This window comes from Sapajus apella, unplaced genomic scaffold (genome assembly GCF_009761245.1).
Source record: "Sapajus apella isolate SASKATOON/1434 unplaced genomic scaffold, GSC_monkey_1.0 scaffold72, whole genome shotgun sequence".
Taxonomy (NCBI): Eukaryota; Metazoa; Chordata; class Mammalia; order Primates; family Cebidae; genus Sapajus; species Sapajus apella.
In genome coordinates this window covers 5092859-5109913 of record NW_022437012.1, presented here as the reverse complement: position 1 = coordinate 5109913, position 17055 = coordinate 5092859, and the positions used below count along the sequence as shown (strand labels likewise).

General features: G+C 37.3%; 1 pseudogene; it reads left to right on the top strand.

The window, feature by feature from the left end:
* Positions 1-3106: 3106 nt before the first annotated feature.
* On the top strand, positions 3107-16619 carry LOC116531785 (annotated as a pseudogene).
* Positions 16620-17055: the final 436 nt, after the last annotated feature.

Genomic DNA, 17055 nt, shown 5'->3' with positions numbered 1-17055 from the left:
TCAAAAGACCCTCCAGGATAATACTCCAGGATACCTCTTCAGCCCAATGTGTTCTTGGTGTCTCTAATCCAGCTATACATGTTTTTATTTAATTACATGAACTTTCCAAGTACTTTCTTCCCTCAAGGTATTTGTGCACCTAATTTGTCTGACTACAGTATTTTTTACTACATATGTAACTTTGTAACTATTTCTTAGCATATAGCTCTTAGCCTCACTGAAGCACTTTTCTTGCACAAAATTTCATATTCAGACATTTGTTCTGACTTTGACATCATAATGCACATCATATGAAGTGCTTGATATGAAAACCTGGCACAGTGGCTCACACGTGTAATCCCAGCACTTTGGGAGCCCAAGGCAGGAGGATCACTTGAGCCCAGGGATTCAAGGCCAGCCTGGGCAACATAGCAGGTCCCTGTCTCTACAAAAAACAAAACAAAACAAAACAAACAAAAAAAAACCAAACAACAACAAAAAAAATGGGTAGGGTGGTAGGGGCCTATAGTCCCAGTTAGTTGGTTGGGAAGCTTAAGTGGGAGGATATTTTGAGCCTCGGAGATCAAGGCTGTAGTGAGCTGAGCTGCAATTGTGCCATTGCATCCAATCTGGGCAACAGAGAGGGACCCTGTATCAAACAGAAAAAATGTGCCTGATATGAGCCAGTTATCCTTAATACAGTAGAGATACAGCAGTGAACAAAATTGTCCAATATCCTTTATCTATAGATTTGATCCTAGATACTGCATTTCAGAGTGGCAAGCTCTGGCAATAATAAAATGGTAAGCTGATTCTGTTTTCATAAATATTTTGATGGGATTCCCCCAAGAGTTTTGTTTGCTAATGATCTTAACCATAATATAAGAAATTTACTCGGAGTAATTTGCTTAGAGAAAGTCATATGGATAATTTATTATATTATTAGTAGTCTTTCAAGGCAAAGACTATTTGATCTTGGAAGAATTTGTTGGTTAATTTTACAATTAACAAGACCTGGAGGAAACAGTGAGATTACCACAGTCATCTCTTCATACATATGAGATTCAGGTTTCCAGACACTGACTCTATGAACTTTCATTTTGTGAACTTCTTTTTGCTGTGTATTTAATGATTAAAGTAGTTACCTTTAGAATTAGTCTTGAAATTCACTCTATTATCATTATTGTGGCTATAAATTACTATTAACAATCACTGTTACAATATTGTTCATAGTTCCAGGGAGCAGTCATTACTTTTCATAACCCTTATTTAAACTACCTGTATATCATCTCTATGAAACTCTAGGGTTAATTAGTACCATAAACGAATTGACAAATTTATCTGTTCCAAAAAGTGTCTCCTGCAAGCTTCTCAAGTGTTCATGTGTGAGTGTTGATAGGGATTTGGTGGGTGCAGAGACTAGGTTGCTATTTTTGTCTGCTCAGACTCAGTGAACGAATTTAGGTTCACATTCGCTTTATTTATTTCATAAGACAAGACTTCACACAAATCCTATTTAAATTTTTATATTTATTACTCTAAAATAATAACATTTTTAGTCTATGTGCATATATATTCTATAATCACTTTGATTTATTCTGATTTTTTTTGGTTCATATATACCTTTATGCAGGTATATTAACTACATTCTAATTCAGCCTTAGGTATGGATTAATAATCTACTCATTTATTTATTTGACAAATATTCATTGTATATTGACCTTATATTTCACACTAGAGATTAAAATTCTTTGATGACTATGACTTTGAAGAGTTTGTATTTAATATAAAAACCAGAAGAGTGAAAAAAAGAAAGAAAAAGAAAAAAAACTAAACCTACCTAAAAATGTTGCAATAGAGGCAAATACAATGCATTATGAAAGCATAATAATAAGACAAAATAGAAGTTTGCTTGGGAATGTTATAGAAGGGGCCAATTGAGTTGTGTCTTGAAGTGTGAACAGGAGTTAACCTTTTGAAGATATAAGAAAGTATTTCTGGCAGAAGAAAGAGCATATTCTAAGGTATGAAGATGTAACCACATTACATTCCCAACTTAAAAAGTGTGCTTCGTAACTGGACCAGAGAATGTATATCATTATATACTTAATGAGAGCTGAAAACAAAGAACAAGTAAAAATTATAGACTTGTGACAACTACTGTAAGAAATTTTGATTTAATATGTCCAATGAAAAACTTTCATAGACAAATGTTTAATTCCAGAATTTCAGTTGTACTTTCTGTAAAACCAGCAACTATTATACAGAAATGCTATCAACTTCTTGCTAATAACAACAAAAACAACAATACCAACAAATATCTGTTTTCAACACCATAATGTACTATTTCATTTTATACAATGAGACATGTCTTAGCTGCTGTCCAAGTTATCCATTTATCGGACTCTTACTTTTCTTCATACCTCCTTAGTGACCCTGTTCCTTTCTGCAATCCGTCAACCCTTCGCAGCTACTGGATCATTCTCATCTCATCAAATTTACTACTTAAGATAAAGAAGTAGGCAAATACATAAATGTGAGAGAGAAAACAATCATTCTTGACAAAATTCCTGGAGAAAAATATGGATGGAGTTCTTGGGATACGTACTGCTGAAAATATTTATCTTTCCTCCTTTTCAGCCTGTGGCATGATGAGGGTATAAAGAAATTTTTAGCAAAGTTCAAAAGGCAGAATTAATACAATATAAATGACACAACCTTATATATCATAACAAATATTGTTAATTGACAATTGATAAATTTTACCCTCACTCACTTGTGCCAAAGCTCTGATTATATCCTCCTTAGAACACATGAATCATTTCAGAATTACATATCAAATTATAGAGTGGTACCTGTCTGTAAAATTCAGAGCTGTAAATTATGAAATAGAAAAGTGCAGTATTACTTCACTGTTTGAAAACTAAAGAAAGAAGAAAGATAAATTAACTAAAGTTTAAAAGAGATGTTAAGATAAAGCACTGGTGGACGATCCAAGATGGCCGTTTAGGAACAGCTCAGGATTGCAGCTCCCAGTGAAAGCACAGAGGGTGAGTGGACGCCGTGTTTTTATTGCCCACAGACTAGGAAATTCCCGGGCAGAGGTGCTCCACGGTCGCCAGCGCGGATGTTTCGGCCAGCGCGGCTGTGCCGGCCGGCGCCGCTGCTTTGCCCCACGCGGCTGCTTTGTCGGCGCCCGGGAGCTGCGGTTCTCCATACAAAATACACTGGTCCGGGGGCCCTTTTGGCTGGCGATTGGAGCCAGGGGAAGTCGCCCATACGCTGGTTCAGAAAGGGGACTGAGCAGAGAACCAGGACAGTAGATTCCAGGGCAAAAAAAAAAGAAAAAAAAGCGCCACAAACCTCAGTGCCGCTGTTTAAGCCAGCACAGTGAGTGGCCGCAGGGGAAAACAAACAGACCCCGGCGCCTCTTCAACAGGCGACTGGAACACCAACTTAAAAAAGGCTCTGAGGCAGGGAGCCAGGCGATCAGGCTCGGCTGGTCCCACCCCCACGAAAGAACAGCAACCAGAAACTCTGGATTGAGAGTTTCACAGCAAGCACAGCTGAACCTGGGACGGTCCAGCTCTGTGGGGGATGGGCGTCCGCATTACCGAGGCAGCCCGCCGTTGCCAAGGCAACCCGCCACAGCAGAGACTCCGCCCCAACAGAGGCGGGCCACCATCGCCAAAGCAGTTCTAACTACACCCATATAAACAGGACTGCAGGGAAGTTCACTCGGCAGCGGGGCGCAGCCCACAGCAGCTCAGCAAAGCTGCTATAGGCCGACAGTGACTAGGCTGCCTCCTTGCTGGGCTGGGCAGGTCTGAAGGAAAAAAAAAAAAAAAAGAAGGCGGCAGCATAACGGAAACTCATAAATAAAGCCCTAAATCCCTGGGACAGAGCACCTGGGAACAAAAAGCAGTTTATGAGTTCTCCTGCAGAAGACCTAAAAGTACCTGCCTAGCAGCTTTGAATGAACAACAACAGAGCTCGCAGCTCACCATTTGAGCTCCTATAAAGAAGAGACCGTCTCCTCAAGCAGCTACCTGACCCCTATATATCCAAAAAGACACCTCATAAAAGAGAGATCAGATTGACACTAGGCGGGTATCCTTCTGGGACAAAGATAGCAGAAGAAGAAAACTGGTAACAACCCTTGCTGTTCAGCAGCTGCTGCAGGTGAATCCCAGGCAAGCAGGGCCTGGAGTGAACCTCAGCAGACCTACAGCAGAGGGGCCAGACTGTCAGAAGGAAACCAAGAAACAGAAATAACCTCATCATCAACAAACAGAACGTCAATCTGAAAGATTTGAGACCCAATCTGAAAGCCAGCAACTACAAAGTCAACAGGTGGATAAATCCTTAAAGATGGGAAGAAACCAGCACAAAAAGGATGAAAACACCCGAAACCAGAACACCTCTCCTCCTAAAAGGGATCACAACTCCTCACCAGCAAGGGAACAAGGTTGGATGGAGAACGAGTGTGATGAAATGACAGAATCAGACTTCAGAAGGTGGGTAGTAAGAAACTTCTGTGAACTTAAAGAACATGTTCTAACCAAATGCCAAGAAACTAAGAACCTTGAAAAAAGATTTGATGAAATGCTAACAAGAATAGACAAAATAGAAAGGAATATAAGTGAATTGATGGAGCTGAAAAACGCAACACGAGAACTTCGTGAAGCATGCACAAGTATCAACAGCCGAATGGACCAAGCAGAAGAAAGGATATCAGAGGTCGAAGATCAACTCAATGAAATAAAACGGGAAGGCAAGACTGGAGAAAAAAGGGTAAAAAGGAATGAACAAAGTCTCCAAGAAATGTGGGACTATGTGAAAAGACCTAATCTACGTTTGATAGGCGTACCCGAATGCGACGAAGAGAATGAATCCAAGCTGGAAAATACTCTTCAGGATATTATCCAGGAAAACTTCCCCAACCTAGCAAGGCAGGCAAACATTCAAGTCCAGGAAATACAGAGAACACCACAAAGATATTCGTCAAGAAGAGCAACCCCAAGGCACATAATCGTCAGATTCACCAGGGTTGAAATGAAGGAGAAAATACTTAGGGCAGCCAGAGAGAAAGGTCAGGTTACCCATAAAGGGAAGCCCATCAGACTCACAGCAGATCTCTCAGCAGAAACCCTACAAGCCAGAAGAGAATGGGGGCCAATATTCAACATCCTTAAAGAAAAGAACTTTCAACCCAGAATCTCCTATCCAGCCAAACTAAGCTTCATAAGTGAAGGAAAAATAAAATCCTTTGGGAACATGCAAGTACTCAGAGGTTTCGTCACCACCAGGCCAGCTCTACAAGAGCTCCTAAAAGAGGCTCTACACATATAAAGGAACAACAAGTACCAGCTCAACTAAAGGGCAAAACAGCCAGCTAGCACCAAAATGGCAGTATCAAATTCGCACATAACAATATTAACCCTAAATGTAAATGGACTAAATGCCCCAATCAAAAGACACAGACTGGCAAATTGGATAAAAAGACAAAACCCATCAGTGTGCTGTATCCAGGAAACCCATCTCACATGCAAGGATACACAAAGGCTCAAAATAAAGGGATGGAGGAAGATTTACCAAGCAAATGGAGAGCAAAAAAAAAGCAGGAGTTGCAATTCTCATCTCTGATAAATTAGACTTTAAAGCAACAAAGATCATAAGAGACAAAGAGGGACATTACATAATGGTAAAAGGATCAATGCAACAAGAAGAGCTAACGATCCTAAATATATATGCACCCAATACAGGAGCACCCAGATACATAAGGCAAGTTCTTAATGACTTACAAAGAGACATAGACTCCCACACAATAATAGTGGGAGACTTTAACACCCCATTGTCAACATTAGATCAACCAGACAGAAAATTAACAAGGATATCCAGGACTTGAACTCAGACCTGGACCAAGCAAACCTAATAGACATTTACGGAACTCTCCACCCCAAAGCCACAGAATATACATTCTTCTCAGCACCACATCACACCTACTCTAAAACTGACCACATAATTGGAAGTAAATCACTCCTCAGCAAATGCAAAAGAATGGAAATCGTAACAAACAGTCTCTCAGACCACAGTGCAATCAAGTTAGAACTCAGAATTCAAAAACTAACTCAGAACCACACAGCTTCATGGAAACTGAACAACTTGCTCTTGAATGTTGACTGGATAAACAATGAAATGAAGGCAGAAATAAAGATGTTCTTCGAAACCAACGAGAATGAAGACACAACATACCAGAATCTCTGGGACACATTTAAAGCAGTCTCTAGAGGAAAATATATAGCAATAAGTGCCCACATGAGAAGCAAGGAGAGATCAAAAATTGACACCCTATCTTCAAAACTGAAAGAGTTAGAGGAGCAAGATCAAAAAAACTCAAAGTCTAGCAGAAGACAAGAAATAGCTAAGATCAGAGCAGAACTGAAGGAGATAGAGACACAAAAAAAACCTTCAAAAAATCAATAAATCCAGGAGCTGGTTTTTTGAAAAGATCAACAAAATAGACAGACCACTAGCCAGATTAATAAAAAAGAAAAGAGAGAATAACCAAATTGATGTAATAAAAAACGATAAAGGGGATATCACCACAGATTCCACAGAAATTCAAACCATCATCAGAGATGATTACAAACAACTCTATGCACACAAATTAATAAACCTGGAAGAAATGGATAAATTCCTGGACACTTGCCTCCTGCCAAGCCTAAACCAGGAAGAAGCCAAAACCCTGAACAGACCCATAACAAGGTCTGAAGTTGAGGCAGCAATTAAGAGCTTACCACCCAAAAAAAGCCCAGGTCCAGATGGGTTCACAGCTGAATTCTACCAGACATACAAAGAGGAGCTGGTACCATTTCTTCTGAAACTATTCCAAACAATACAAAAAGAGGGAATTCTTCCCAAATCATTTTATGAGACCAACATCATCCTGATTCCAAAACCCGGCAGAGACTCAACAAGAAAAGAAAACTACAGGCCAATATCCATGATGAACATAGATGCAAAAATCTTCAATAAAATACTGACAAGCCGATTGCAACAGCACATCAAAAAGCTTATCCATTATGATCAAGTAGGCTTCATCCCGGGGATGCAAGGCTGGTTCAACATACGCAAGTCTATAAACGTAATTCACCACATAAACAGAACCAAAGACAAAAACCACATGATTATCTCAATTGATGCAGAGAAGGCCTTTGACAAAATTCAACAGCCCTTTATGCTAAAAACACTCAATAAGCTAGGTATCAATGGAACGTATCTCAAAATAATAAAAGCTATTTATGACAAACCAACAGCCAATATCATACTGAATGGGCAAAAACTGGAAGCATTCCCCTTGAAATGTGGCACCAGACAAGGATGCCCGCTCTCACCACTGCTATTCAGTATAGTATTAGAAGTTCTAGCCAGAGCAATCAGGCAAGAAAAAGAAATAAAGGGCATTCAAATAGGAAAGGAGGAAGTCAAATTGTCTCTATTTGCAGACGACATGATTGTATATCTACAAGACCCCATCGTCTCAGCCCCAAACCTCCTGAAACTGATAAGCAAGTTCAGCAAAGTCTCAGGATACAAAATCAATGTGCAAAAATCACATGCATTCCTATACACCAATAACAGACTTAAAGAGAGCCAAATCAAGAACAAACTTCCATTCACAATTGCCACAAAGAGAATAAAATACCTAGGAATACAACTAACAAGGAATGTAAAGGACTGCTTCAAGGAGAACTACAAGCCACTGCTCAAGGAAATAAGAGAGGACACAAACACATGGAGAAACATTCCATGTTCACGGTTAGGAAGAATCAATATCGTGAAAATGGCCATACTGCCCAAAGTAATTTACAGATTCAATGCTATCCCCATCAAGCTACCAATGACCTTCTTCGCAGAACTGGAAAAAAACACCTTAAACTTCATATGGAACCAAAAGAGAGCCCGCATAGCCAAGTCAATTCTAAGCAAAAAGAACAAAGTGGGGGGCATCACACTACCAGACTTCAAACTATACTACAAGGCTGCAGTAATCAAAACAGCATGGTACTGGTACCAAAACAGAGATATAGACCAATGGAACAGAACAGAGGTCTCGGAGGCAACACAACATATCTACAACCATCTGATCTTTGACAAACCAGTCAAAAACAAGCAATGGGGAAAGGATTCCCTGTTCAATAAATGGTGTTGGGAAAGCTGGCTAGCCATGTGCAGAAAGCAGAAACTGGACCCCTTCCTGACACCTTACACGAAAATTAACTCCAGATGGATTAAAGACTTAAACATAAGACCTAACACCATAAAAACCCTAGAAGAAAATCTAGGCAAAACCATTCAGGACGTACGTGTAGGCAAGGACTTCATGACCAAAACACCAAAAGCATTGACAACAAAAGGCAAAATAGACAAATGGGACCTAATCAAACTCCACAGCTTCTGCACAGCAAAAGAAACAATCATTAGAGTGAATCGGCAACCAACAGATTGGGAAAAAAATTTTGCAGTTTACCCATCTGACAAAGGGCTGATATCCAAAATTTACAAAGAACTAAAACAGATTTACAAGAAAAAAACTAACAAGCCCATTCAAAAGTGGGCAAAGGATATGAACAGACACTTTACAAAAGAAGACATACGTGAGGCCAACAAACATATGAAAAAATGCTCATCATCACTGGTCATCAGAGAAATGCAAATCAAAACTACATTGAGATACCATCTCACGCCGGTAAGAATGGCGAACATTAAAAAATCTGGAGACAGCTGATGCTGGAGAGGATGTGGAGAAGTAGGAACACTTTTGCACTGTTGGTGGGAGTGTAAATTAGTTCAACCATTGTGAAAGACAGTGTGGCGATTCCTCAAGGACATAGAAATAGAAATTCCATTTGACCCAGCAATCCCATTACTGGGTATGTATCCAAAGGATAACAAATCGTTCTACTATAAGGACACGTGTACACGAATGTTCATTGCAGCACTGTTTACAATAGCAAGGACCTGGAACCAACCCAAATGCCCATTGACGATAGACTGGATAGGGAAAATGTGGCACATATACAGCATGGAATATTATGCAGCCATCAAAAACGATGAGTTTGGGTCCTTTGTGGGGACATGGATGAACCTGGAAACCATCATTCTCAGCAAACTGACAGAGGAGCAGAAGATCAAACACCACATGTTCTCACTCATAGGCGGGTGTTGAACGATGAGAGCACATGGACACAGGGAGGGGAGCACTACACACTGGGGTCAGTTGGGGGGAAATAGGGGAGGGACGGTGGGGGGTGGGGAGCTGGGGAGGGATAGCAGGCGGAGAAATGCCAGATGCAGGTGATGGGGAGAAAGGCAGCAAATCACACTGCCACATGTGTTCCTATGCAACAATTTTGCATGTTCTTCACATGTACCCCAAAACCTAAAATGCAATAAAATAAATAAATGGGAAAAAAAAAGAGATGTTAATTCATTATAAAATAAAAATAAAATCATTTAAAAGTTTAAAATGATTTTAAAATGTTACTTTTAAATAAGTAACAAATAACAGGAGAATGTATATATAAGTATAGTATATATACTATAAATAAAAAAGTAAATAGTTCTATTCCTGATTTTATTAAATATTGTGACAAAAATGCAAAGCTGGTTTGAGCTTGGGTAAGAGAAAATTTTTCAGAGCAGATTATTTTCTTCCATTATGGAATAAAACCATAGCCCAAGACTGAAATTGTGGGTAAGTGTCCAATGTTCACAGACTAGAGCTTCATAATTATAGTTATCATATATTAAAATATGTGATATCTATATTACATATGTATCATATATATCATATGTATTATATTGTATCATATATGGCATGTATTTATATATCACATAGGAATATGGATCAATATGTGTGTATCTATATGTCATATACATTTATATATTCATATATAAACACATTAGGTATTATAAACCCATAAATTTATGTATTAATGTGTGTGTGTGTATACACAAACATACATATAATTTTATAGTGGTAAAAATATATAACATAAACTTTACCTCTTAAAAAATGTTAAATGTACACTGTAGTATTGTTAACTATATACTTATTGTTGAAACAGACGTCTAGGACTATCTCATCTTGCATGACTGAAATTCTATATCCATTGGACAGCTCCCCATTTCCCCCTCCTATACACTCCTGGCAATCAACGTTCTATTTTCTATTTCTTTGAGTTTAATTACTTCGGATATCTCATATAAGTAGAATCCTGCAATATTTGTCATTTTGTTATTGGTTTATTTCACTTAACATAATGTATGCAAGTTTCTTCCATGTCATATCATTGATCAGTATTCCTTCTTTTTTTCAAGTTAAGTAATATTACATTGAATGTATATGCTGCATTTTCATTATTCTCAGATGGACATTTGGTTTCTAAATCTTGGCTATTATGAATAACGCTGCAACAAATGTGGCCATGCAAATATTTCTTAGAGATTCTGTATTCAATTATTTTGAAGGTATACCCAGAAATAGGATTGCTGAATAATATGATAGTTCTCTTAATATGGTAATCGTCTAAGGAATCTCCATACTCTTTTTTGCATAGTAGCTACACCATTTTACAATCATATCAACAGTGCACAAGGGATCCAAACTCTCCACACCTTTGCCATACTTACTTTTTTTCCCCCCTTTTTGTGATAGAGGGCATCCTAAATAATGTGAGATGTTATCTGCTGGTGGGTTTGATTGGCATTTTTATAATGATTAGTGATGTTGTGCAACTTTTCATATGCCTGTTAGCTGCTTATCTTCTTTAAATAAGTATCTATTAATTTTTGAGGGTTTTTGTTAATGATTTGTTTCTTATATATAATAGACTTAATGCTTTATCTGATATATGATTTGCAAATATTTTCTATTTCATGACTGTCCTTTTAACTGTCTAGTTTCCTTTGCTGTGCAGGAGTTTTAAAATTTGATAAAGTCACATTTGTCTATTTTTGCTTTTGTTGTCTAAGCTTTCGGTATCATATCCAAAAAAAAAAATCATCACCCATTCCAACGTCATAAATAACTTTCGCTTTGTCATATTTTAGGAGTTTTATAGTTCAGGTCTTACATTTAGGTCTTTCATTTTTAATTAATTTGTATGTACAGAGTAAGATAAAGGTACATCTGCCTTCTTTTCCACTGTGTGTATCTAGTTTTCCCAACACTAATTGTTGAACAGACTGTCCTTTCCCCATTGTGTCCTATTGGCACTTTTGTCACTTGACCATATGAGTGAAGGTTACGTTTTGGGCTCTCTAACCTGTTCCATTGATGGTCTTTATGCCAGCATCATACTGTTATAATGGATATCACTTTGCAATATGTTTTAAACCAGGAAGTTTAAACAGTGTCTAAACTTCAGTGGGGCCTGATGCTTTGCTCTTTCTCAAAACTGTTATGACTATGTAGAGTTCCCAAAGATTCCATATACATTTTTGGATGTTTGTCCTATTTCTGCCAAAACTGCCATTGGGATTTTAATATGGACTGCACTGTATCCATAGATTGCTTTTGGTAATATGGACATTTTAACAATATTATTTATTTTAATCCATAAACACAGCATATCTTTTTATTCCTTTTTGCATTTTTAAATTTCTTTCAGCATTGTTTTACAATTTCCAGTACACAAATCTTTCACCTGCTCAAATTTATTCCTCAGTATTTTATTATTTTTGATGTTATTCTAAATGAATTTTAAAAAATTATTTTCAGATTGCTCTTTGCTGTGTGTAAATGTAATTAATTTTTGGATGTTGATTTTGTATGATGCAACTTTGCTAAATTTATTATTTCTGACAGTATTTCTGCATGAAATACTTTGGGTGTTCTACATACAAAATTATGTCATCTGTAAGATATGTAAATTTTACTTCTTCCTTTTCAAATTTGGCTAAATATACTCTTTATTTTTATTACCTAATTGCTTTATTATGACCTTGAGTACAATGATAAATACAAGAGGCAAGAGTGTGCATTGTTTTCTTATTCTTGGTCTCAAAAAAAAAAAAGCTTTTATTTATCATTTTTACTATTTGGTATGATGTTAGCTAAGAGCTTTTCACATAAAACTTTTATTATTTTGAAGTAATTTTCTTATATTTCTAGCATGCTTAGTGTTTTTATTATAAAAGAGAATTGAATTTTGAAAAATGTGTTTTCTGAATAGTCAGTTTTGTTCTTTGTTTTGTTAATGTAATAAATTACACTTGTTGATATTAATATGCTGAAACATCCTTGCAACCCGTTAGTAAATCCCATTTGGACATAGTGTATAATGCTTTTAATGTGCTACTGCATTTGGTTTGCTCCTATTCTTTTGAAGTTTTTGCATCAATATTCATCAGGGTTATTAGTCTGGATTTTTAAATAGTATCTTTGTCTGGCTTAAGTATCAGGGTAATGTTGGACTCATAGAATTAATTTTAAAAATGTTCCCTTCTATTCATTTATTTGAAAAGGTTTCAGGAGGATTTGTGCTAATTCTTATTTAAATGTTTGGTAGAATTCTCCAGCAAAGCTATTTGGTCCTAGTGTTTCCTTTGTTGGAAGTTTTGATAATTAAGTTAATCTCCTTGTTATTGGTATGTTCAGTTTTTCCATTTATGATTTACTCTAGCACACTGTATGTTTCTAGGAATTTTTTTTTCTGAACTATACAATTTGTTGGCATATATTGTTTGTAGTACTCTCAGAATCATTTTTATATCTGTGGCATCAGTTGTAATGTCTCCTCTTTCATTTCTGATTTTAATGATTTGAGTCATCTCATTTCTTCATCTACCTAAGTATTTGCAAGTGTTGTTGATTCTTTAAATAAAACAACTCTTTGTTGTTGTTATTTTCCAGGATGAAGAATTAGAGGCTTTCAGTGCACCTCTGCCACGTGGAAATAGCAAGATAGTGCATAAAGATTAATTATCTGAGCTTTAAGCGAAAAATGAAAATGAGCATCAACCAGAATCATGAGGAGCACCCCAGATCCTTAGGAAGATAATGCTGGCCAACAGCCCCTGTGACAGCATCTGGCTGAAATGAGTGAGTGAAACTCTAGTACATGAGAGAAGCAGAGAGCCTCCCTCTGTGACTCATCTTTCTACTGGGAATCCAAGCAACATATATTAGGGAAAAGAACTTTGTCTAGTCATATTGCCTGCAGTCAGTTCTTATCTATAAGTACCATCTACTGGCTTTTAGGTCAAACTGCACATCTCTATATAAAACTTGCTGAATGAAATACTTAAGTATTTAGAGGTGAAGACAAAAAGACTCTACCCAATATTTTCTATAATCATAGTTCTGATGGAGAAGGAAAAAAGAAATGAAAAGAAAAATGATTATAAAGACAGAAAAAAGGCCTAACCTCAGGAAAATAATTACAAAAATTAAGTGTCAGCACTCTAGATGAGAAGCAATCAGCTCAAGAATTCTAGCACCATAAAAATTCCGAATGTAGTGACACTAACAAGGGATCACATGAGCTCTCCAGCCATAGTCCCCAACCAAAATGGAAAGGTAAAAGTGACAAATAAATAATTCAAAGCATGGATTATAAGGAAGGTTAATGATCTTCAAGACAAATCTGAAAATCAACACACACACACACACACACAAAAACTTCTAAATGAATCCAGGAAATGAAGAAAGAGATAAGCATCTCAAAAGTACATCAATCAGAGCTTCTGGAATTGAAAAACTCATAAGAAATTTCAAAATGCAATTGAAAGTTTTATAAATAGACAACCAAGTAGAGGAAATAATTTCAGATCTTTAAGACCAGTCATTCAAATTAACCTAGGCAGATAAAATTAAAGAGAAAAGAATTTAAAAATGGACAAGATCTTTGGAAAAATGTAGGATTATGTAAAGTGACTAAACCTATGACTTAATGGCATTCCTGAGAGAGAAAAGGTAAACAACCTGGAAAACATATTTGAGGGAATAATTCAAGAAAATTTCCTACTCTTGCTAGAAAAATAGACATCCAGATACAAGGAACCAGATAAAAGAACACCTGTGCCATACTGCACAAAATGAATATCACCAAGCCATCTAGTCACCAGACTGTCTAAGGTCAATGATGAAGAAAAATCTTAAAGGGAGCTAGAGAAAAAATGAGATTAGAGCAAAGGGGAACATGATCTGGCTAGCAGCTAACTTTTGAGTAGCAACCTTATAAGGCAGGAGATTGGGGGCCTATTTTCAGCATTCATAAAAAAAGAAATTTCAACCATGAATTTCTTAAGATACCAAATTAAGCTTCAGAAACAGAGAAACAAAGACTTTTCCAAACAAGAAAGCACTAAGCTAATTTGTTACCACTGGGCCAACCTTACAAGAGATACTTGGAAGTTCTAAACATGGAAACAAAAGCATGATACCTGCTACTATAGAAACACCTTTAAGTACATAGCCCACAGACCTTATCAAGGAACCGGACAATAGAAACTACAAAGTGACAAGCTAATAGACTTATCATACTATTAAAACCTCACATATAAACAAATCTTGAATGTAAATGGTTTAAATGACCTCCATTTAAAAAGCATAGTATAACAAGTTGTATTAAAAACAAGCAGAAACAAGACAAGTCAATCTGCTATCTTCAAGAAACCCATCTGACATGTATCAACACACCGATAGGCTCAAAGTAAAGGGATGGAGGAATGTCACACAAATGAAAAACAAACAAGAAAAAAAGCAGAGGTCAATATTCTTATATCAGATAAAAGAGACTTTAAACCACCAAGTGTAAAAATGAAAAAGAACATTACATAATGATAATGGGTTCAATTCAACAAAAAGGCTTAACTATTCTAAATGTATATGAACACTGGAGCACCCAGATTCATAAACTAACTACTTTTACATGTACAAGAAGACTTAGACAGCAGGCAATAATAGTGAGGAGTTTTAAATAAACCACTGACAATGTTAGACAGATCTCAAGGTAAAAGCTAATAAGGAAATTCTGAATTTAAATTTAAATTTGACACTTGACTAACTGGACTAACAAACAGCTACAGAACACTCCACCTATCAATCGTTTAATATATTATCTTCTGAATATGGAACATACCTAAGACTAATAACATGCTCAGCAATTAAGCAAGTCTCAATAAATATTTAAAAAATATATAATAGCAACCATACCCTCAGACCACAGTGGCAGAAAAATAGAAATCAATACCAGGAAGAACTCCCACAACCACAAAATTACATGGAAATTAAACAATCTGCTTCTGAATCACTTTTGGGTAAAAAACAAAAGGAAGAAATAAAAATTTATTCAAATAAATGAAAACGAAGATACAACATACCCAAATTTCTGGGATGCAGCAAAATCAGTGTTAAAACTTTATAGTCTACACAACTACCTCTAAAAGATAGAAATATCTTAATGCTATAACATCACACCTAGACGAACTAGAAAAACAAGAACAAATCAACTCCAAAACTAGCAGGATAAATGAAATAACTAAATTAGAGTGGAATTAAACAAAACTGAGACCAAAACATTCAGAAAAGAAATGGATGGAACCAAAGGTTGCTTCTTCCAAAGAAAAGACAAGATCAACAGAACCATAGCTAGATTAACAACAACAAAAAAGATAAGATACAAATAAGCAAAATTTGGAATGACGAAAATGGTATTACAACCAATCCCACATAAATACAAAAGTATTTCAGAGATAAATATGAATACTTACTTCTATGTACACAAACTGGAAAATCTAGAAAAAATAGAAAAATTCTGGCCACACATAAACTGTCATATTGAATTAGGAAGAAATTGAAACCATGAGCAAATAAATATAGAGTTCGGCAATTGAATCAGTAGTAACTTGCCTGGCGATGGACAAGTTCTCCCACCCGGCTCCCTATTCCCATAAGGAGCGCTTGCCTGCGCCACTGGAGCAGGTACTGACAGAGAACTCGGCCCTGACTGCTGAGCGCGGAGGCGTCAAGGGCCACAGCAAGCTGCCAGGGGGCGCCATAGATGGCAAACCCAAAAACCTCACGTGAGAGGTGTGCGGTCAGGTGTATAACGCTCATTATAACCTCACCAGACACATGCGGTCCACATCGGAGCTAGATCGTTAGTGTGCAAAGTCTGCGGTAAAGGCTTTCGCCAGGCCAGCACGCTCTGCAGGCACAAAATGATTCACAACCAGGAAAAGCTGCATAAATGCAAGCAGTGCAGCAAAACGCTCAACCACAGCTCGCGGCTCACCACGCATATCCACAACCACGTGGGCTTGTACAAGCCCTTCGTCGGCAAATTTGGTGGCAAAGGCTTTCATCAAAAACGGGAAGCACAAGAACCACAAGTTGACCCTCAGGGGCGAGAAGCAGTACAAATGCACCATCTGCAATAAGGCCTTCCACCAGGTCTACAACCTAACCTTCCATATGCACACCCACAACGACAAGAAGCCTTTCACGTGCACCACTTGCAGCAAAGAGTTTTACAGAAACTTTGACTTAAACATGTGCGCGAATCCACGACAGCGTGGGCCCTGCTGTCGGCTCCGCAAAGGACCTGGCTAGGACAGTGCAGAGCTGAGAGCAACTGTTTTGCCCTTCCTTCCCTCCCTGTACCACCTGAAAACAGATCACACATATAAACTTATTTCTAAAATTAAAAGGCAAAAAAAACAAAAACAAAAAACAAACAAACAGGAGAAGAAAAAAAAAAAAAAAAAAAAACCTGGCTGGGAAGATGACGGGAATGCTGCTAGAGATGGAAACTCTGAGCTGCTTCACGTGTTAGAGTCCCCTGAATCTCTGCTCCAAGGCAGATGAAGCTGTAGCAGTTCTACAGGCTCAGCAGGCCAAGAAAGAAACTGCCCAGAAAGTAGGTGCTGTTGTTGCTGCTACCTCTTAGACAAGGAAAAACCAATTCAAACGCCAAATAACCCCTCATGGAATTCAGCTCAAGGTTTGAAGACTCCGAGCTTGTCCTATGGACCTCAACACCAAGAACTAGAAATTGCAAATTT